General features: G+C 30.8%; 1 protein-coding gene across 4 annotated transcripts in view; it reads left to right on the top strand.

Moving 5' to 3' along the window:
* Imp (IGF-II mRNA-binding protein) overlaps positions 1 to 22,425 on the top strand; it is a 227,493-nt gene that overhangs the window by 100,591 nt on the left and 104,477 nt on the right. For 2 of the 4 annotated variants that reach the window (XM_075357135.1, XM_075357134.1), the window contains exon 1: positions 9,148 to 9,305. The exons of the other annotated variants lie outside the window; for them this stretch is intronic. The gene's annotated coding sequence lies outside the window, so the exon portion shown is untranslated. Of the gene's footprint in view, positions 1 to 9,147; positions 9,306 to 22,425 lie in introns of those variants that run through there. 4 annotated transcript variants of the gene reach the window in all.

The raw sequence follows: 22,425 nt of genomic DNA, 5'->3' as shown, positions 1-22,425 counted from the left end.
GCTTCGCTATAAATTAATATTTGTAATTTCAACGATTTGTAGTCCTAAACTAATAATTTAATTATTAAAAACTATATTTGTAATCCCGCGCGTAAATGGAAACTTTAACGAAAAGTTATTATTATTTTTTTTTTTTTTAAGAGAGATAAAGTATCTTACGTTAAATTTTAAAATACGTCTCTACACGTAACGCGAGAACCTTACTGTCGTTGCGTTTCACATAGGTTTTTATCGGCTAGTAATACAGTGATTTATGATGGTCGAAAATAATGCAATGCGGTCACAACCGACAGATTATTCTTGTGACGAATAACCTTTATCGACGTTTAAAGACTTAGAACGATAGTTGTGTCCTTTTATAAATTATTTAAACATTATTTTTTTTTTTTTGTTTCAAATTGCGTTACTGAAATTTCGTTTAAAAAATTGTGAAAAGGTTGTAGTCCTTTCTCTCAATTTTTTGATTAAGGTCGTAAATTTAATGATCATTTAAATTTATGTTATTTATCAGTAAAAAGTTGAGTTAAATTTTGTTTTTACAAAACTTTTAGTTGTATAATTTTTTCTGCTATCCCAGCTTTGTTTTATAAGAGCAAATTTATACCCGTCAGTCAAATACTCACTTTTACTTTTTTGTATTTACCAACCTTTAAGAAGTTCAGCGAATCCAAAAAACTTAATACACATACATTGTTTACGTGTGTGTTTTTTTTATCAACAGTTGAACCGACAACCAAACCTTGATTTTTGCTTACTTTATGTTAGTTTAACGTAAAATTTAAAAAAATAATTAACTGCGTGGTTGGGTGATACTGAAAAATTTCTTTATATTGAAGGGTTTTTTTTTTTAAATTTTGGTTACATAATTATTCCAGTTTATAAAAGATATATATATGAGCGGGGTGTTTTAAAAAATTCATGAGGTTTTATAATCTCATTGTAACAAAATTTTATTAAATTTAACAAATTTAATGATTTTTATTCCTGTAAAATTTATAAATATATGTATGTCTTTGGCCGATTTGAAACAATTTGTCCATTTATATTTTACGATTTATTAGATAGTCTATTTGCTTTTTCAAAATGACTATATTTATTTAGCTAGTTCTATCTATTATTTATTTGACTGAAATGATAAAATATTAAATAAATAGCCGCCGTCCTATTATCGTATTGTGTCATTAATTTTGTAGAATCAGACCAGTAATTTTATTTGACAAAACCGGACGACTAGTAGATAATCTTATTACTTTAAAGTATAAAATTTCTACAATTGTTAATTTGGTACCGCTTCTATTTATTTGTGATTTTTATTTATCGCGTTATTCAACGAATTTTACGACTTTTCGTGTATTTTTCTTAAACGTTTTCCGATATTTGAACCTTGTTTTTTCGAGTTTGAGTCCAAACACTAACCTATTAGAAGATTGTAATAAAATGAACAGTTGTAGATTTCATAATATTAAAAGTCGATGTTTTAGATCGCTACTTCAACCTGCATAATGCTGGGAATATTAATTCTGTAATAAATTCTGAATAGTAGAAGGCAAAATTTGTTACTTTTTTATATTATGTATACGAGTATATATATACATATGTTATTTTCTTTCGGCTTATCTACGTAAAAAAAAGACAATAATGTAATAAGGAAATAACATATGCTATCCATCCGTCTAAAGCAGGTCTATCTAAATCGTTCAGAAGTTGTTTAGAATGTTAGTGGTTTTGTAGAAATTCAATTTATTATAAAACCTAGTTCTATAATCAAACTTGAAATTGTGTTTTGTTGTATTTATTTAACCTACCTGATATAAAAGGTTTTTTTAATGCTAGTTCACCGCATTCTTTTGAAACTCGTTGAAAGTTTTGAATCATATGAAATATAATAAATCTAAGCAGGATTTATTCAGGGTTTGGCGGTTGAAAAACTACCGCTTTATTTTTTTACAAAAAAAATTTCTAAATTTAAAATTAATATCGATCGTTACGTTATTTTGTAAAACGTTTTTAATTTCGTCCGTGTCGGTCATCGGTCTATCGATGTCTGATGATCGCTCCAAACTTGTCTTAAATTGATCTTTTTTTTTCTGCCCGTAAAATGTAAGGGTCTTTCAAATTGTGCGCAAAAGATTGACCGCGGTGTCGGTTTTGATTTTTTATTTTTCTAAATTTTCAAGCGTCATTTGCTGTCATTACTCTTCGACAACTTTTACAAATCATAAAAATCGATATATGAAATGAAATATGAATCTGTTTTACAAGAATACTTACCCTGCGATTCGCGATATCGTTGGTGTGCATAATCGGCCGAACAAAGGCTAAATTCGTTGGGTTAAAAACTGAAAAGAATTTTTTCTACGCGATGTTCAAAACGCCGATTCGCAAAAAGAAATGTAAACAGTTGAGAGAATATCGCTCCTGTAAATGCAAGCGTTCGTGAAAATCGAAATTTATCGATTTCACATCGTTCACAAGAATCGGACCAATTTACGACAACAACATGACGTATTTTGCATTAAGCTCTTGATCTACAGTCGTATAATATTCGACTGACTCAAGATTAAAGCCTCGGGACCGTTATTTGCGAATCGAATTGTAGAGCAGCTCGAAGCGGCTTCAAATTTTCATAAAAAAAATGCATGATTTCTCATCAACCTCATTTTTGACTCGGCTTTGTAAACGGACAAAATCGCCCTATTTCAGATGATCCCGTACCGCAAACGATTCAACAGCGACCATTATATCTAATAAAAACACTGTTTGGTGTGGATTATGAAGTGGTGGCATATTTACGCCATTTTGTTTTTTTGAAAACGGGAGGGGATGTAGCATCCCCTGTAGCATAACTGTAGCAGTTATGGTGAACGTTATCGAGCTGTGAATCGTAATTCTGTTAACTGTTAACCTCAAAATAAAAATCTCTTGCGGACGCCACATTACTTTCTTCTACGCCTATTAAATTGCATATACTCATAATGAAAAATACATCCGTTATTTTTTTTGAATTATTATTCATCGTAAATTTTTTTTTACAATGAGAGGTTAATAAATTAATAAATCAATATATTTAGGTTAAAAAAAAGGAGATGAAGTTTGATTCGAACCGATGTGCCTTCTCCTAAGATCCAAATATTTCATTAATTAAAATTTTATTTGACTATGTGGAACCGATGAAAATAAGTACCACTTATAAATATATCGTTGAAAAGCTCTCGGTGAAATCTTATTACTGCAATAAAGAAAAAGTCTAAAATCCAAATGTTTTTGGATTTTGGGCTTTTTTGGACACTTTTGGTTTAGTCGATTGCAGTGAAAAAGGGGACGTGCACATCTAGATGTTACAACATTCCGAAATCCAAAATTTCAACATCTACGGCTAATCGTTTTTGAGTTATGTGAGATACGTACGTACGTACGTACAGACATCACGATGAAACTAGTAAAAGTGGATTCAAGGATGGTCAAAATCGATACTTCCGTTGAAATTTGAAAACCGAAATTTTTCGCGATTACAATACTTCCTTGTACTTCGTACAAGTAAAAATGAAACGTCCATTAGTATTAAGTTGGAACTACAATAGAAAAAGATTGTAATATCTTAAATATTGAATTATCGATTAATATAATTACTAATTTGCCACTACGTAAATTACAGTTATATCGAAATCGAATATTTAGAAATTAAGTAAAATATTTAAATTTTACTGTTATAAGTAGTTATATTAGATATAAATACGCACAAGGAAAAAAATAACTGAAAATAAGTTGTTTTTTACTAATTCTTATTTCAGATTTTTATCATTTTATACCTTTAAATTATTGGAAACAACAATAAACCGATGGAAACTCGTTCGATTATTTACTTGTGAAATATAACATTTACCGATTATTATTTCTATTGCATATCTTGATTAGATAATTTTGACCGGCTAAATTTGATATTGAGATCAACATATTGTATTTCTTACGATTAGATGCATTTCGATTTCTAGGTTAGCGTTTTCGCCCCCCCCCTCGAATATATCATCTCATCAGTTTTTCGTAGAAAAAACAGCGAAATCAATAACTGTTATGTTGATTATTAAACTTTAGCGATTCTGTGAATTAATAATAAAATGACAAAACAAATATAATTTTGTAGTTGTAAATTTTAGAGATTCCCTAGATATTAAACGGAAACGTCGAGCCGGTTCGTATATACGTATTTATTTTAATTTTTTGTTCTTATTTTATTTTAATATTTCGTTCGAATTAAACGTCGTCTGTCGTTTGATGCAGAGTAAATTTATTATTATTTGTTTCTGCGTTTACGTTATTTCGTAAACGATTGTTAACGGTTATTGCGTATAATGTAAAAAAAAATGTATCGCCAGTGATAGAATTGTGTCCGTTTCTCGTCGATCGTGTGGATCGAAGCCAAAAACGGTAGGTTATTACGTATCTTTGTAACGCGTAATGTATATTAAGGAGAATTTCATTACGTTATTATCGGTCCTCCGCAGCGGTAGCGGTCGGCCCGGTAACGAACACGCTTCGGCAGGTGGGGTCGTCGCTACAGGAGCGCTACTCGGCGGGCGGGCTTCGCTTTCTACCTCGCAACTCACGGCTCGGTCGGCCTTGAGTCTATCGAATGACCGAGGAGGGACCTACCGGCGGACCGGTCCACGTGTCAAACTGGATACAATCCGGCTCCCTTGTTCCTTACTCGATTCATAACTACGGCTCCTGAACCCCGTACCGACAACTGTAGTAACAATCGTTCTCGTATTAATATACATTAGTTATGACAGGTCACTCTATGTGTTTTATTAAAAGAAAAATAAATAATGAAAACGTTTCGCTTTTTTGTAGCGCAGTTTAAGCGTACTTTTTTTTTATAGCGTAATCGGTTTATAAAACCGTCGTACGTAGCAAACGTGTTTTAGTTACCGTTTAGTAAATCAAGATGTTGTATTTTGGTAAATCACGTATTCTATTCTTCCAACTGGAGTTTTATTAAAATAAAACTTAAATTTTGTAAAGGAAAAGCGGATTGAGTAAACCGTTCTAGTTTAAAATAAGTTTATATTTCTTAAGGAAAATAATGTTTGTTTTTTACAGTTTTTTCTGTTTGTTAGAGCGTCTAAAATTACAAAACAAACCCCAGAACCTGTTGTCTTGATATCTGAAGGTTTTTTTTTTTTATTTGGTAAAGTTCCATGAAATTGAAAACAATTTTTGGAAGAAAAAACGTTATTCTCTGAACTGTGTAAAACATTATAACAATAGTATAAAACAGATCGTATTTTCTTTTTCGAGAATGATTTTTAATACGGTCGCATTTAAAAAATTGTCATAACAAGGAAAACTATAGGAAACTATATTTTGTAAACGCTAAAGTAAGAATCGAATAGAACTAAATTAAATTACAAACGTAAAATATGGATAAACATGATACACAAATAAATAAAAATGAAATGAGTTTTAAAAAAATACAAAAAAAAAATCAGCTTTTATCAAACTACGATGTATATGCATATTTGAAAACTCTTACGACAATAAAATAATGTTTTGTTTGATTCAATAAAATGTTTTCCTCTACGTTAAAAAAGAAATGTTTATTCTTATTTTGTTAGACGGTAGAATCTTTATATGAAATTGGAAATTAATCGCTTATAAATTACAGTAAGGGTTTCTATTCAGGCGGGTCTTGTTTACGCTAAAAATGTTATATCCTTTTATCGATTATCTCGTTTGAGAAGTAATCCGAATAATATTATCGGGGATTTTGTTTTAACGACACTGTTTATATTTTTTATTTAATTACAATTTCGTTAGGGTTGTCACAATGAAGATATCTTTTTATTTCGTTAAAAATATTCCAGGATTTTGTTTTTTTTTGTAGACGTTTAATTATTATGTTCGTCTTGTTTTACTAAACCCGTGAAGCCTTTAAAAAACACATCGAGAACGATTTCGAAGACGGTCAAATGTTATTAAAAGGTGCGTTTATTTTACGTAAGAAATAAATTTTATTTTTTAAACAAAGGTTTTTGTTTAAAATGTTTCTGATAAGTTCGATTTGTATCTTTTGTTCTACGTTTTACAGTTTTCTTTGCTTAACAAAGTGCGAAAACCGACGGTTTAGCGGGTTCATTTTTTAAATTCTACCTTCTTAATAAAATTACTACTATTCTTAATAGAATTACCAGTGCGTATTACAAACTCCCACCTATCCGAGCCACCTTTATTCATTACGATAACAAACAAAGCGCTTCGTTAAGGAGGGCGGTGGAAATAAATTTTGGAAATAACTGTTTTAAAAAAAAGAAAGAAAAATTCCTTATTTATTATTTCAAATTTTGAAAATACGCGCGATAGTGACGTACGAGTCATCCGTAGTTTCCGGGCCCCCTAATTCATACGCTGTTACTGATAACATTCTTTTAACGTTGTCTCCCGGCTCCGTAAAAACGAGTAATCTCTTGAATAGGTCGGTTAGTTTAACGATAATATTCATTCCAAATTTAAAAACGTTGAACCATGTAACACGTAATCAATCGCTGTAGTTTATATTTTTAAATTATCGTGTCGTTTCTGAATGGTAACGCGTATATACTCCGTAAATAGAAGAGTCGATCTTCCGTGTTTATGTTTTACATCTCTTTAATTCTAATAAAATTTAATTTTAGCATTAAGAGAAATCCTTTTCAAATTTAGATACGGTAAGCCCTTTTATTTCAACGAACTTTTATAAATCTCTATACAAAATTCAACTTATTTGCTCTGTCGTACGACAGTCGTCGACCGGACATTAGAATTTCTGTTTTCTTTATAATTTCATTCCGTCGTCGACATCTGTTATAGAGTATCAGATCTTCTCTCTTCCATGTCGTTTTCCTCCTCTGATTTATAATACGAACGAACCTCGACCGAGGTTCGTTCCTTTTTTTATCGTTAGTTTTCTATTCTTTTACGTCTTCCAGAGCGCAGTCTCAATCATCAAACTAAAACATTTACTTTTGTTCAACGCACTTAATCAAATTTATATATGTATATTATAAAACCTGTGTTTTTATTCCTCCTTGTCGCCGAATTATCGATAACGTTAATATATTACGTGATCTGTCTTTATCGATATTGCGCGTATAACAGATCTTTTTACTCTACATTATTTTAATTTTTATCCCGAATAAGTTATTTTACTCTAATTTAATTTTCTCCTTCTTTATCTCGTATGCCGTTTATTATTTAATAGTATTACGAATATCGAATAAGGGGTGGCGTCCAGTAGTTTGTCTATTATAATAAGCTGTTTTATCGTACATCGATTTTTTTTTAACATTTCTTGCAAAGGCGATTTAAAAATACGCTACGTATTAGACGTTCGTTTCTGTTAATCGTTGAACGTCATTCTGACAATATGATAATTTACAACGTGTACGCATTCGGATGTATTTACGATTGAAGTTTCCGTAAACATTTACGGAATTGTTATTCTAAACGGATTAAATTATATTATTACTTATATAACGGCTAATTATATATTTATATATAAGTTGATTTGAATGTGTATAATTGTGCAAAACGAATCGCTTAGCCGATCCGTAAATATTCTTCGTATTTTATTTAGGAAAGGATTCTGTAGCGTTTAACCTTTACGTAGAATTTTGTATATCACATGTTTATTAATGTAAGGTTATATGTAAACAGTTTAAAAAATGGGGAAACCACCCTGCTGTATTTCTAATGAATTATACATAGCTATTATTTACATGTCTGTAATCTAATAATCTTAGACGTTAATTGTTTTCTGTTGTTTATTGTTGTTTGCTTGATTAAATTAATTTTTATTTTTTTATTTTTGTAAATCGTTTATAAAAGTCGTCGATTAAATAAATTGAAAAACGATATCCTCGATATTTGTTTTATTTTGTTAATAAGATCTTTATTTGTGAAAATGAAAAATACGCTGAAAATCTTTGCTTGTAAGCGTTGACTTTCGGTTTAATTTTTTAAATACCCGTTTACTCGGTTAAATAGGTATATTTATTTTATTTTTAATATAATCGATAAGATTTACGATTTTTTTTCATTTTAAATTATTCTGATAGTTGTATGGAGCGATCGATTTAGAATTACGGGATACGCGACATATTTATTGTGAAAAACATTAGTCGTCTTTAATAGTTTATCGTTTATCGAAACTTTTGTAAAACTAATATTTTCGATATTAATTTGATTTTTCATCGAATTATGAAACGAAGGGCAAGGTTTGCCGTTCGGTAAATAAGGGGCGTTTTAGTTTTCCTTTTTATTTTGTAATCTGTTACGATATCGAAGCAGTATTTTTTAATTCTTTACGTTTTAAGTTACGTATCTGATCGTTTTTTTGTATTCTGTCTTTTATTAAGGTTTATCGTTCGTCACGCGTACGAGTCGTGGGCTTTATGTAGGTTCCGATATTCGCTTCACTTCTACTCGATTATTGCACTTCGTCGTCTTAACGGTACGATTTTTAAATTCTGTCGTTAATTAAAATTAAATAAACGTCTAATAACCGATTAAAGGAGAACATCGTCTCGGTTGTTTCGTCTTAACGTTAGATATGTTACGCTATACAATCAGCCGGTGCAATATTTAGTCGACGGTCTCCGTAACGTTTTTATTTTATTCCGTATAAGGTAGAGAAGCGGAAATCTTTGTTTATTTGAAACGTTAAAACTTAGGTAAATACGATAAAAATGTTCTACGTAACGGCGCCGAATTTTACCGATTTTTATAATCCGTTTTACGTATCTTCTGTATTTATTTGGAACGCGATTATTTGTTTGTAATCGGCAAGACGCGTCGAATACGTAATAATGTAGTAGATACCGTATGCTTTATTTAAAGCCGGCGTGTATTACTATAGAGACGGCGTCACGGGGTGCTACCACCCTTAGGGCGGAGGGGTCGCCATTTTAATTTGCGGATTTTAAAATGGCGGACATTCCACTCCCCGTCAAGGAGAAATGATGAACTTGGTCGTCAGGAGGGGAGTGAAATCGCGCAGCCGGCCGCTAGAGTGCAGCAGCGTACGCCTAGTTGGAAGGGGAACCGCCTATCCCCACCGAGCCGGCCGGTGTTGTTAGAATCTTCGGTCTTTTTCTGTGTAAGGGCGTCTTTCGACAGGATGTGTCGCTGCGGTTAAGAATTTGTGTGCGCTTCGAGTTTCTAGTATTTTAGTTAAAGTGACTTTTCTTTGTGATTTAACGAACTTTCATCGCTTCGTTTCGATTCCGGTCGTCGAAGTCGAGCGCCTCCTTCTTACTTCGGTGACACCGGTATATATTGTTTTGATAGCATATAATACGTGTCGTTTCACACTGTCTGCGATTAATACAGAACGTAATGCTATTCATACGCTTTCGTCGGGAGTGTCCGTAATTTATTTAAAATCGTTATATTATAGTTAAAAGAAAAAATCAAAACTCTCGCGGCCGGTTCGGCGCGGGTGTACGTTTTCTTTAAAACACCCGGCGTTATTCTTCGTAACTCGACCGGAAGTCTATACGCCCACAAAACCGGTATTCAGTGGAACGGAATGTTACCGATCTAAATAGCCTTTAAGCGCCGCTTTGAATTCCGGTCGAAACTATTTTCATTCGTCGTTACTTAATAATCGTGTGTGTTGATTTCTTATTATTTTATTTTTAATTACGATTTTCAAACGTACCGAAGCTATCGAATTATTATTTTTAATGTTAATACGTTATTAATTTTTTTCTTTTTCTAAATTTAATAAAGCTTGTAAGTTATGAATCGCATTACGTTCGTATTCATCGGATAAACGTTCTCGGCTTTAAATAAATTTTTCATACGACATCTCAGGAAAATACATTTTCATTGTGTTAATATAACGCTTGTAATTTTAATACGCCTATTGTATTCGCATCGTGTGTTTGTGTAGGAGGGTTGTAAGAATGTGAGGGTTTGTCCTGACCGTCTTGAAAACTTGTTTTCCCACCTAGTTCAGGAAGTGACCTACAGTGACCTCCAGTTTCTCACCCTTTGATGTACATACATATACGATTAAGGTATATATATGTTTTTTGTGTGTTCGTTTGTGTGTATTTTGAAATCGTGAAGGGATATACGCTCGTATAATCGATTTGACCGTTAGGTATTATGAATTTTCTTTGTAAACTTCGGTGTGTGGTTTTCCGTAGCGCATTATCGAGAAAGATATTCTTTTATCGTCGATGACGGATTGCGATTTGGATTCGTGAATCGAACGTTCCTTACTCAATAACGGTGCCTAAGTTACGTTTCGTAATCGAAAAACTTTTATACTTTGTTCGGTATAATTTTTATCCCCGGTTTGTAATTCGATACGGTAACATTTTTTGCGTCTTACAACCGATTTTTAAACCCTTAAACGATTTGCGATTACTCTTTTAAGATTCTAATTCGGATATTTTCCTTTATAAAAACCCGTTTAGTTTTTAAACTAAGCGGTTTCTAATTTATTTATTTTTGTCGCTTTAAACGATGAAATTAACATATTCAGAGAATATTAATTCGTTAAATAATTAAACCTTTTGTATCGGATCGCCGGCGTGCGATTGTGTTTTTTTGAACGGGTTCAAATTAAAAAAATATTCCAATTTTTTTTTATAATCTTTAAATAAACTAAAAATGTTAAATACGGGTGAATCATATAGATAAGATTATGTATCGTAACCGGATAAAGTAATTTGGTACGTTTCTTCGGTTATATTTTATCGTTAATCGATTTTTGATAAGAGTTCGTAATTTTAGTTTGAATATTATAATCCGACAACGTTTTATACTAGAAATAATTAGCGTCATTTTATTCGTTTGAAAATAAATACGAGTAAATTTTAAGAGTTTTTTTTTCTTAATCTGTATTCGTCCAATAATACTAAGATATTTAAAATAGTGAAACGACGATTTAATAGTCGCTTAGAAAGGAAAGACGACTGTCGGGTTACGGGATTTTTATTTTTTTGATTTTCTCGCTTTTTTTTCCGGACAGACAGTGTGAAAATGTTTTACATCCATATTTATTCATGTTTCTGCGACCTGTAAAAAAATTATCGGATAACAACTAAATTCTTTTGTACGAATGCGGTTTACAAGTTTGTGTGCGCTCGTCGTGTACGTGTAAGTTCGTCGAATCGTTCGTAAAATATTAAAACGCGCTTCCGCTTACGTTTTGGTTACGTAGTCCGCGACAAAAATTCTCTTGCCGGATTTTCTCCCTCGTTATTTGTTTTATCGTAAAGTATTTCATCGTTATTCGAATCCGAAGTAAATTTAAGTCGTGAAAATCGTCGATCTGTTTGTATTTTTCACTTCGTTATATGTGTTTTAAGCCGTTATAAAATTTTCGCGTGCGTGCGGTCATCTTGTAATTTTATTTTTAATATTTTTAAAACGGAAATATAAAATGTGTTAAGTTCAGTCTGTGTGACGATTTTTAAACTTATTTTCGATTAATTTTCCGTCGAACTGTTTATTTGCCATTGAAATCACCCGTCATTAATTTTATATTTTAAAATAATACTAAAGACTAGTCGTCGTTTACAGTTACGGTGAATTTTTTTTTCGAAATTGATTTTTTGTATCTTAATTTGTAACTATCTATTTTTTATTTGGGAAAACAATATACGGCGGTTTTAAACTGTAAAATATAATATTTTTAATTCCGGGTACTTAGGAAAATTAGAAATTACCGTAATAATGATAAATAGAATTTTTTGAAATTAAACCCGTATTTATTACATTAAAAATGTAAGGATTTTATTTCCATGTATTTCGGTCGAACAGTTACGTAAATATTTTTCATTTAAAATAATTAATAATAAAGAATAATTTAAAATTCTCTACCCCTCCCGCTATTTTTATATGTGTAACATTGTTTTTTGCGTAACCGTACAAGTGTTTGTTCTTAATTATATATACATCCATAAATATCAACCTAAAGCGATCAGACGGTTGTAATTTTTGTTTTATGTTACTTCGTAGTTATTTTTAAGCGGATTTATCTTCTCGTGTGTTTTTTTTTTACGTAAGTATTTGAATATTGTTCTTGAGTACGTTCCGTTTACGTTGCAAAAATTAAAAATACGATTGTCGTATCTATTTAGAATATATTATGAAACATTATTTAATCGATTTAAGAGAAAAATAATGACGATTCTTACATATACGTAAATTTTATCGCGCCTTCCGATAATAAAAAAATATTGTAAGTTTAAGCGCGTGAGAAAATAAAAAGGAAATTTGTTTACAGGAATTGCAATTATAAATAATAGTGATTACCGTTAGATATATATGAAATTAAAAAAATTGCGTTTAACGTTTTGAAGTTTATATTTTTTTTTAAATTTTACTGTGGGCAGGGCGACCGTTATTACTGATAATTAACGCTTTATGAATTTTTTTGTCAAGTATTCAGCCCTAGAATGTTCGCACGTTACGTTTATTAAGTGTATCTTCTTAATTCCTTCTGGGTTTTTTTTACGTTATTTATACGTACGTTACGTATAATCTCTCTTTCTGGATTTCTTTGGTGATGTGTTAAAATTTGTGTATAATTTGTATAATTAAAGATGTGTATAATTTAACGCGTTTTTTTAAATAAATTATTAAAAAATAAATTTCAGTGCGGTTTGTCATCATAAGAATTTATATTTCTAAATTAATATCGTCGCTGTTTTTATGTACAACTATAAACGTCGCGCTAGTAGTAATATTTTGTTACTTGCGTCCTCATTTTTAATCTTTGTCGGTTTGCGGTAGCGCAAGTATTTTATTATAGTTTTGAATTAACCTGTATTAAAAAGAAATTATATTTACGTAGAAAAAACGCCATAAAAGCATATACAAAAGTTTTAATAACTCTTCTGGATAACGATTTCCATTGTTCATTATCAACCGGCGCTGTAGCAAAAGAATGCGATTAAAGTAATTGAAAAAAAAAACCAGAAATAATAACAAATTAACCGTACTTTCAAAGCGCTATTAAGCGAGTAGTACTTTTTTAAATGTTTTATCGAAACGAATATAACGGTTGTCGTGGGTAATCCCGATCGAAAGTTTAATTCGGGTATAAAAATATCTTAACTATGATTTCAAATCGATCCAGATTTATAGCGCTTAAAAAATATTAATTCTATTCTGCTGTTTTACAATTTTTTCTTTTTGTTTAATTGACTATTTTACGCCTATGTAATGATAATAGTCTTTAACAGTTCTATCTGTAGTTCTATATTTTAGTTGGAATATTTGCGAACAGTTTTTGAGCGTTTTGTTATTTTTTTTACTAAAAGTTCTTATAAATCGAGTAAATCTTAATCTCTTCGTTTATGAAAACTGAATTTAAAAGAGAATAATCTATTTTTGTGGTAGTTTTAATTGCGCTTTTTTTACAACGTATTTTATTGTACCCGACAATATTTTGCGTAAAATATTAATTTCCATTTCACGGATTAAAAATAATAGATGAAATCATAAAAAATTAACTTACAGAAATCTCCTCGCAGTATCGTGTTCGTTATCGTAATAAAACTTAGAATATTTGTCTTTAAAAATTTCGTGAATTTTGGAATTTTTTTATCGGAGTCTTTAAGGGTTGATCATAAGCTTTTAGAGATTTTTCTCCGATTCATAACACTATACTAGTATTGTGTAAACAATATGTTAAAAAATTGTCCGATCATCTTAGGTTGATATTTTATTTGTTTCTGTTAAGTTTCCGGGTTTAAAAAATGTTATTTATTAACTTTTTTTATAAAATATTCATTAATCTTAAATATTTTTGAATTTTGTTGTACATCAAATAGTTTTTATTTATTTAAAGTTCGGATTATATCGGATCATTAATAATTTATTATTAAGATTAAGAACGGTTTAATTCTTTGAAATTTTTTGAAGCGGCCGCCACAGTCGCATGGATATAGGATAAAAATATAGCCGCAGACTTTTGAATTCATCTTTGTGTGCGTTACGTTTATTCTGGATCGCAGTCAACTCTTTTGCGGTCTGGATCCTAACTAAAAATACCCTGCCTCATCTCATCTTCCTGGCTAGACAGACTTTATGTTATTTTATTTTGTTGACGTCATATAGACGCCGTTCAACAGCCGCAGAGCTCTCTGACTAATCAAAGTTAAACCTCTGTCAGGCGAAAAATACAATACGATGATACATCGAAGTGAAAATCGTATACAAAAATAATAATCGATAAGTTATAATCGCGTTCGGTTACCTTTTTCGTGATTAATACGCGGGAAAGTTTTGTTACTCGTTTAATTATAATTCTTTCAAAGTAGATTTGATTTCTCTTACGTTTTGTATAAATTAAAACTTTTAGGATAAGTTTAAATCGTTATAATTTTATTATTACCGATCCGTTTATCTCTTTTATTATGCCCGTAAATTCTGATTTAGCGAAGATAACATTTTAATCGTATATTATAATTAAAAAATTCTAAATCGTTTAAAATTATTGTAAGCCGGTGTATTTTATTTACAAATCATACAGAATAAAAATGTCGAAGCTATCCAAAAAGTATTGCTATATCCATAACACCGTCCGATTAGTCGATCGATAATAATTGTGATTTGTTTCGGTTTTAAATTATTTAAAATTTTTTCTAAAAATTAAATCGTTTTCACGTCAGCGGGATAGAGGATCGTCGATTCCTCGTTTAAGGTTCTAAAATGGAAATAGTTTAATTTTATTCAAGTTTTATCATTTGTTAAAACAAACTTATATACGTTGGGTTTTTGTTTCCAGGAAAAGGATGCGTTAAATATTTAAGTTTTTTTTTTGTTTTTTCTCAAAAATCAACCGGTTTATATATGTTTTTTATATTTAATATTTTCCCGTATGATTTTCATCGAATGTAATTTACACGTCCATGAGGTGTCTGCTACGATACGTATCATAAAAATGCTGTAAATTAACGGTTTGCTTTATAGTAAATTTAATTTTGCATTAAAAGTCGGTGATAAATTTACGGTTAAATAGTCGTAAAACATTTTAAATTCCTAGATATAATTTTTCCTTTTAATGAGAAATTCGCTTTAGGTATCGAGTCGGTTAAGAAGGTTTGTTATAGAAGAAATCTAAACGACTTAAATTTAATTATCGTAGCGTTATTTTGACGATAATTTAGTGTTTACATCCTTTTGAACGATGTATTTTTCCTAACTTTCTATTAAACAGGATCGTTTGTAAACTTTTAGGTAACCGTCGGGCTTCGTAAGAATTACGTATCGTAAACTAATGTATCGTTACAACAAGCCGGTTTGAATTCATTTTTAATAATTCATAAAGTAATTTAACTATTTCAGTTATAAAATAATAGGAAGAGAAACCCTAGTGTCATCGCGATCCCGGTTATACGTACGGGGTCTTTATGATTTACATTAGGTTACTTTTATCAAACACACACGTAGAATGTAGGTGAACATCTTATTTATTAAAAACAATATTCCAAACGTATTTTTTAATCGTTAAATTTGTACTACGCGAGCGAGGTTTTCGTACGTAACTATTTCAAATAAATCGTTCATAGCTGTTTAATTTTAGTATTATTGTCTGTAATAACTATACGGTTAATCCAGGCGTTAAAAAAAATCTACTTTATAAAAACTCTTTCTACCCGGTACGTATCTATCGGAATTCATAAATTTCGCGGGAATATGTTATCTTTAGCGTAATGATTATTGTTCATATTGTATACATTTATAATAATGTGGTTTTTTGAAGCGATAAAAACTTCGTATAATCCCTTCTATTGCAAATATGTTATTAATTTAATCGCTGCAGTGTGTTTAGAAAACTTACAATGGTTTTCCCTTAAAATTGAACGAGATAAAATTGTTATGTCCTTCAAAAATTCTGAAAACAGTAGATATTCCTCAGAGTACGTCGATCTGGGATGAACAACTGAAGTGAATAGTATATATGTATATATATATAATATTGGTTTTATTACTGAGATTCAAAGTTTCGTAAATCATTGGGAATTTAAAATATTAACGTTTACTTAAAAAAAGAATACGATTTTTGAAATCTGTAACTTAAAATACGGTTAGTGAAGCTGTTGAAATCAAGTTTCATTTTTTTAAAACCAGATATCTATCGTACTTGACGATGTCGTTCCTAAGAAAGCACCCGAAATAAAATTTACGTAATGTTGTAATAATTGTTAATCACGGTCGTAATGGTTGCTTCGGTTATTTTCTGTTTGTTGTACGCTTAACATTATAGTTTTAAAAGTAAAAATTCAGTTCGTAATCGGTTATCTTGGGAGAGTACAACGTGGAAATTCTAATTCAATTCTTGAATCGTGTAAGCAGTTGAATCTTACCGCGATTCAAACTCGTAACCCGAACGATCAAACGCAAGTGCTGCTACAACTGACGTGACAATCGGCTCTATGTGATTTTTTTGAAACCAAAAAATGATACCGATTATTCTCTCAACGAGTCAACTTTCTTTTCAGAGATTTTCTTTTAGAGTTATCAGGTAGACACGTTTGTTCTTAAAAATATTTAAAAAATCTAAATTGCATTTTGCGTGTTCTGGATTAGTCTTTGCAGTAATTATATTAACGTTTACATCAACGAATAAGATCGTAAAGCTTCCGCTTGTGAAACATCGCACGTTTCAGTAGTGTTCTTTTTAACAGTTATTTCTTACAAACTGTTAATCGTATCGTCGAACCGCTTATATCGATTTAATATATTATCGAGGATCACGTTTACAGAACGAATTTAATTTTTCATAAATTTACTGTCTTTCAGAATATATTACGGAAAGGGTGTTACGGTTAGAAAATTTGTAAACGAATTTCTTGGATTCGTCCATCGCAAGACAGTACATCCAAAGTCGCCCGCGTCCTTCATGATGCTAAAACGTTGAAGTTTTTTGTCAGACAAGATAAAATTTTGAAAACGAATCGAGGTTGATTTTCTCGCTCGTGATAGAGTAAAATTAACAGCTCCGGCCTAAGGAATATTTCTCCGAGAAACCTCCGTGTAGGGTGCGTTTACCCGCAGTCACAGTTCGTACGTTCGGACCGACTTCGCCCTCGACGGAAATGGTCTGTTTTTTCGCATCTAAAGACGCAAATAACTGCAGTTAAAGTTTATCATTCCGTAGATCCGTTAACGAACGTGTTTTAATACCCTAAGGAAAACCCGTTATTTACAGATTATATGAAGTTTGTACGCGTTCGTTCGGACTATAAGCAGATCCTTCCGAATTGAACCTTGTTCGAGGTCGTGATTCTACGCTTATCTTACAGGAAGTAAATATAACGTATTATCGTTAAGTAAATGTAACATATTATTCTCTTCTCGTCGGTTATGTGCAAAGATGACAGCACGAATCGTCGATTAAATATTGCGTTTGCATTATTATTTTATCAAGTTTTTTAGTCGTACCTTTTTTTCAGTAAAACTATCGCGGTTTTGGTGATTTTTTTTATTTTTATATAGTTTATATTTGTTTCTTTTTCTTTTAAAGATAAATTCCGTCGTATTGTCTCTGGACGTTTTATTTTAGGATTTTCTTTAATAAAGTTTTGCTTATAGGCTCTTTACGACAGTAAAATTTTGAAATATATTTTAAAGTGATATATGTAGATAGTTTTTTTTTTAAACTTAATTCGTTTTCATTTTATTATCTTTAGTCGATATTATACGATTGTTTTTTCGTTAACTTAAATTTTTATCGTATATTTCCCTACCTTCATGCACCGAAATTTCCTATATCGGCGATCTAAGCTGTCTGTACTTTCATCGGAAGAGTCAATCTCCGGAAGAATGCTACACGTTCTTTTCAATCTGTTTAAATTAATCTTAGTTTTAAAACGTATACGGTTTAGGAATTGAATTTAACACATTATTTAGTAACGGAAACTTAATAACTAAGAAATACGCGTGAAACTTTATCTTTTAATAAATTATTATAAACTACTAAAGACTGTAGGTCGACTTTTAGGGATTACTTTTGAAAACCGCTGCTTTACGCTTAATTGTTATTATGTTTATACCTTCGATAAAATACCGTTGTAACGATGAATTCATCTCTTTTAATGTTATATTTTAACTTACGTCTTAATTCCGTATTTTACTTTGCAGTTTGCGTTTTGCAGCGAACGGTAGAAACTATCGTGATTTTTTATTTTATCATTATTTCTTAACCGGTGGTTAGGGTACATCCATTAATAATCCATCCGTTATACGTTATTAGTATCGTTTTAATAACATTTGTTAATATGTAATCAAATTATAAATATTAAATATTTATAAAGAATTATAAATATTTAATTAATTTTAGCCCTAAATTTATATCTTTTACCCGTTTCCGAGACACGAAAATTTATTAATCGTATAAAATTATCTTTTCTTTGTCATCTGTACGTATAAAAGAGACCACGTGCGTTCGTTCAGATGATGAAAATCGGCAGCTGCGCGGTAAACCATCTTAAATAGTGTTTACAAACATCGTCGCTTTTCTAGAAGGAACCGAAAATGGAAGTTTCAAAAATACTAAATTCTGAAAAATCAAATAAAGCTTTTCGTGTTTTACTAGTCTGTATACGTATTTTCCTTCAAAAAGTTGCGATATAGTACACCTTATTGTAAAGTGTTGGTGAGGTATAACATTTCCGACAGTTTGAAAAATCTAAAAATCACAGCATTAAGTTTGAAAAAGTTCATATTTTACGTTAACTACAAACATTTTTATTTATTTTTTATAACGGAAATGTAGGAGAAAATCGAAGAAGTTATTTTTAATCGTTTCCTTTGTATTCAATTTTCATTTATTAAATAAAACTAAATAACGGGATGATTATTCTAACGATAAAAATCTCTTTCAAAAGCCCGATTAAAAGTATTCACATCTTTTGGGAATCCATGAAATCCGTCCGATAATAGAAAGATACAGCAGCAAGGGACATTGTCCAGGCTCTGCTATCTGTAGGGAGAAATATTGAAACGCCCGCCATTCTGACGTTCTGTTAACATGTTTTGAGAATAAGGTTTTTTTAAATTAAACTTTTTATTTTAGGCGTTCGATAAGTGCTTTATACCACGTATAAAAACGTACGTTTCTCTTTAATAATTCTACCTGTTTATTTTTCATTGTGGAAAAACTTGCAAATTGTAATAAAAAAATAATAATTAAAACATTAGTATCTCGCGATTACTTTATTGTTATCATTAAGTCGGTTAATATTGCTATTATAATAATAAAATAATTAAGAGTTTTCGTTATAAAACATCGTAATTATGTAATTTTCTTTAAATTTTATTTCTTATGTACTACGATATAGTGTATATGCTGTGTATTACCCCGTTAAAGAAAGTATTTACCCAAACTTAAAAGATAAGTTGATTATTTAGTTATTCGATTATAAGAATCGATACGAGTTGATTTTTTAAATATTAAAATAATTACTTAATGTATATATTAACTAATTAAGAACGTTTAGTTCTTGGAAAAATAAATTAAAAAAAAGGATAAACTGATTACTGTGTTCTGCAAATAGTTGGTATCCAACCCCCTCGTTGCTTTTTTGTCCGGTTGAGTGACGCGTTTAGGACTTACGAAGGTTACAAAACCCCTTCCGTCCTATTAATATAAAAAACACCAGGTCAACGACCCTTCAAGGAGAGTTAAGAATTTTTATTGGATTTTTTATTTTAATTCATAATATCTCATTAAAAATTAATTACTTTCTTTTGAAAGAAAAAAAAACACCTGCAATCCGACTTCCGTTTAAATTTTAACGGTTTGGTGTTTAAAATTAAAGAAGTTCACGATTGAAGGAACCGTGAAATATATTTTTTTTAAATCTTCCCTTATCTCTTCGAACTTGATTTTTTTTCTGGGTTTTTTATTAGGTTGTACGTAACGAATAGTCTTTAACTGTAAAGAGTAATGTATAAAATCGTTAAATTAGAAACGGGGTTTTAAATATTTCATCGTTTTAGAAAATCATTAACCGGTCCTTTTTTCACGAACGTGGAATGTTATAAAAGGTAAAAAATTAAATTTTAACTCGAAATAAGCTTGTTACGTGGAGTAATTTGAGAGTTAATAGCATTCTTGCCCGAGTGTGCGATAGTTTTTCTTCCGCTGTAATTCTTCTGTTTTTGCATCTTTTTACAGTTTTGTGTCTGATAAATTTTTTAAGAATCTTTTTTTCACCTGCACATAAGCTAATCTCTGCGTTCGGTTATTTAATTTCTTCTCTTATTTGTCTCTTAATTCGATCGAATAATTATTGCCGGATCGATTAAGAATCGATTCGGATCTTGTATATGGTTATTTTCCCGTATTTCCTTTTGTAAAATTTAGCCTTCTTTTGTTGCCCTTAATCGATTCGATTCCGGGTATCGTTAAGAAATAATCCCTTTAGAAAAAAGGTTAGAAATTGTTACAGAAAACACCCCAAAAACAACATTTTTTTTACGAAAATTAGTTACAGTGAAATGCGAAACGGGAATCTACTTAGCGAGATTTCACAGCTGTACCGTAATTTTTTAGTTACGAAATATATTTATAGACAATCAAACTGTCCAGAAAACGTTCGATTCTGCGGGAAACTAAGTTATACTTATTTAGCTTATACGTTATTACTGAAAATTTTTAATAGTGTTTTTTCTCCCTTTTCATTTTTTATAATCGGCTCGATACTCGCGCTAGATTATTTTCATAATATTTCTTCTGATGCTTGTACTCGGTTGTACTTTTGGTTAAACGGTTAGTTTCTTGTACGTTGATGGCAAAGCTTCTGTGAAATATGGCAAAGTAAATTCATATTTTATTGTAATTATTTTTCTCAAAAATGTCGTCTTTGGGACTTTTTCTTGTAACGATTTCGAACCTTTTCTCCGAAGAAGTTTCTTTGTTCGATTCGATTTACGGTAATTTTAGATTACCTCTTCGTTTTTATCGATAACTAAATTTTTACTTTCCTTCATATTTTGGTGATTAATTGTTAAATTTTTTACATTTTTAATGCATCATTCGTATATATAAATGTAATATTACGAGAATACAGTACTACGTGGTTTTTGTTTAGTGGGGGGGTTGAAAAATGTTAAATTTGGTAAATTTTTTTTTTTTTTTTTACAAAATGTAACGAGCTTGTAAATTATAGCTCGTAGAGAGGATTTATCTTCTTTACGTCCAATTTTTGCAGTTAATGAATTTGAAGATTTAACTTTTCGACTTGATAAGAATTGCGTGTCCGTATGCGAAAATTTTTTTTTATTGTTTATTATCGTTTACTGAATTTTAAACGTATCATTTACTACATAATTCGTTAAAATCTAAGTCATATAAACAATATTTCCCTTGGCGTAGTTTGCTTAAATTAAAAATATAAAGGGAATTGTGGATGTTTACCAAAATGTAATTCTGATTATTAGTTAACTGTTTACCGACACGTATTACAGATACGCTTTGATAAGATAAGAATATATAGATATACGTCTAGAATCCTGTTGTTACTGATAAATAATATTTTTACGTGTATTTAAACGAAAAAATAAGTTTTTTAAACGAATTATCGATCGGTGTAAAAGTTAATTTTTTAAATATATTTTTTATTATATATATATATATATATATATATATATTTTATATTGGACGTACAAGTTGTTTTTATATCGTCCTGCGTGTGTAAAAAGGTTTCGTCGCCGATGCAGATGTGTTTTCCGTTGTCACTAGTCTGATTTAGAATCTCTCGGAACGCGAATCGTCAAGGCTGCCGTTCGACCTCCAGTAAAATGTCGGAAGGTGTACGAATTTTTTTTCACTCGTTTCAAAGCGTTAGCTCTCTTCCACCCCGATCGGAGGAGTTACGGATCCTTTTAAGGGCACGCGGTAGAGGGAGTGAGAGTCTTTTATATTGATTTTTCTCTTGTTTTCCTTCACATATGCAACCCTGTTTCGGTTGGGGTAGGCGTCGGGGGCGCTGTTTACGGATGAAGGCTGTTATTCTCACGGATATCTCCCCTATTTTAAGGCTTTTATTCTCGACAACTCATGGAAGGGAGTTTTTGCTGTATTTTATCTAATCGTTCCGAGTTTTTCCAATTATAATAACGTGGCGGGGGGGGGGGGTTCTTTTTTTAAGCAGTGTTTTTTATATTTTTTAGCGTTAGTTTAATTAACGATACGATTACATCCTGTATTTAAAGTATTAAAAATAATTTATGGCATATTTATTGCGTTTTCAATGAAGTAGGCGATACCATGTTTTTTCGATTTAAAAAAGTTTTCTTTCTTCGAGTTGAAAATCGTAGATCTTGGCGGCTGCTCCGCCTCGAGATTTATAGCGAGGAAAGAGATCGTGGCCCGCCGAGTTCCGAATTATATCGGCCTTGAAACGTTCATTTGTA

This window comes from Lycorma delicatula, chromosome 2 (genome assembly GCF_047948215.1).
Source record: "Lycorma delicatula isolate Av1 chromosome 2, ASM4794821v1, whole genome shotgun sequence".
Classification (NCBI taxonomy): Eukaryota; Metazoa; Arthropoda; class Insecta; order Hemiptera; family Fulgoridae; genus Lycorma; species Lycorma delicatula.
Note: the sequence above shows the minus strand (reverse complement) of the source record. Positions and strands in the feature narration are given on the sequence as shown.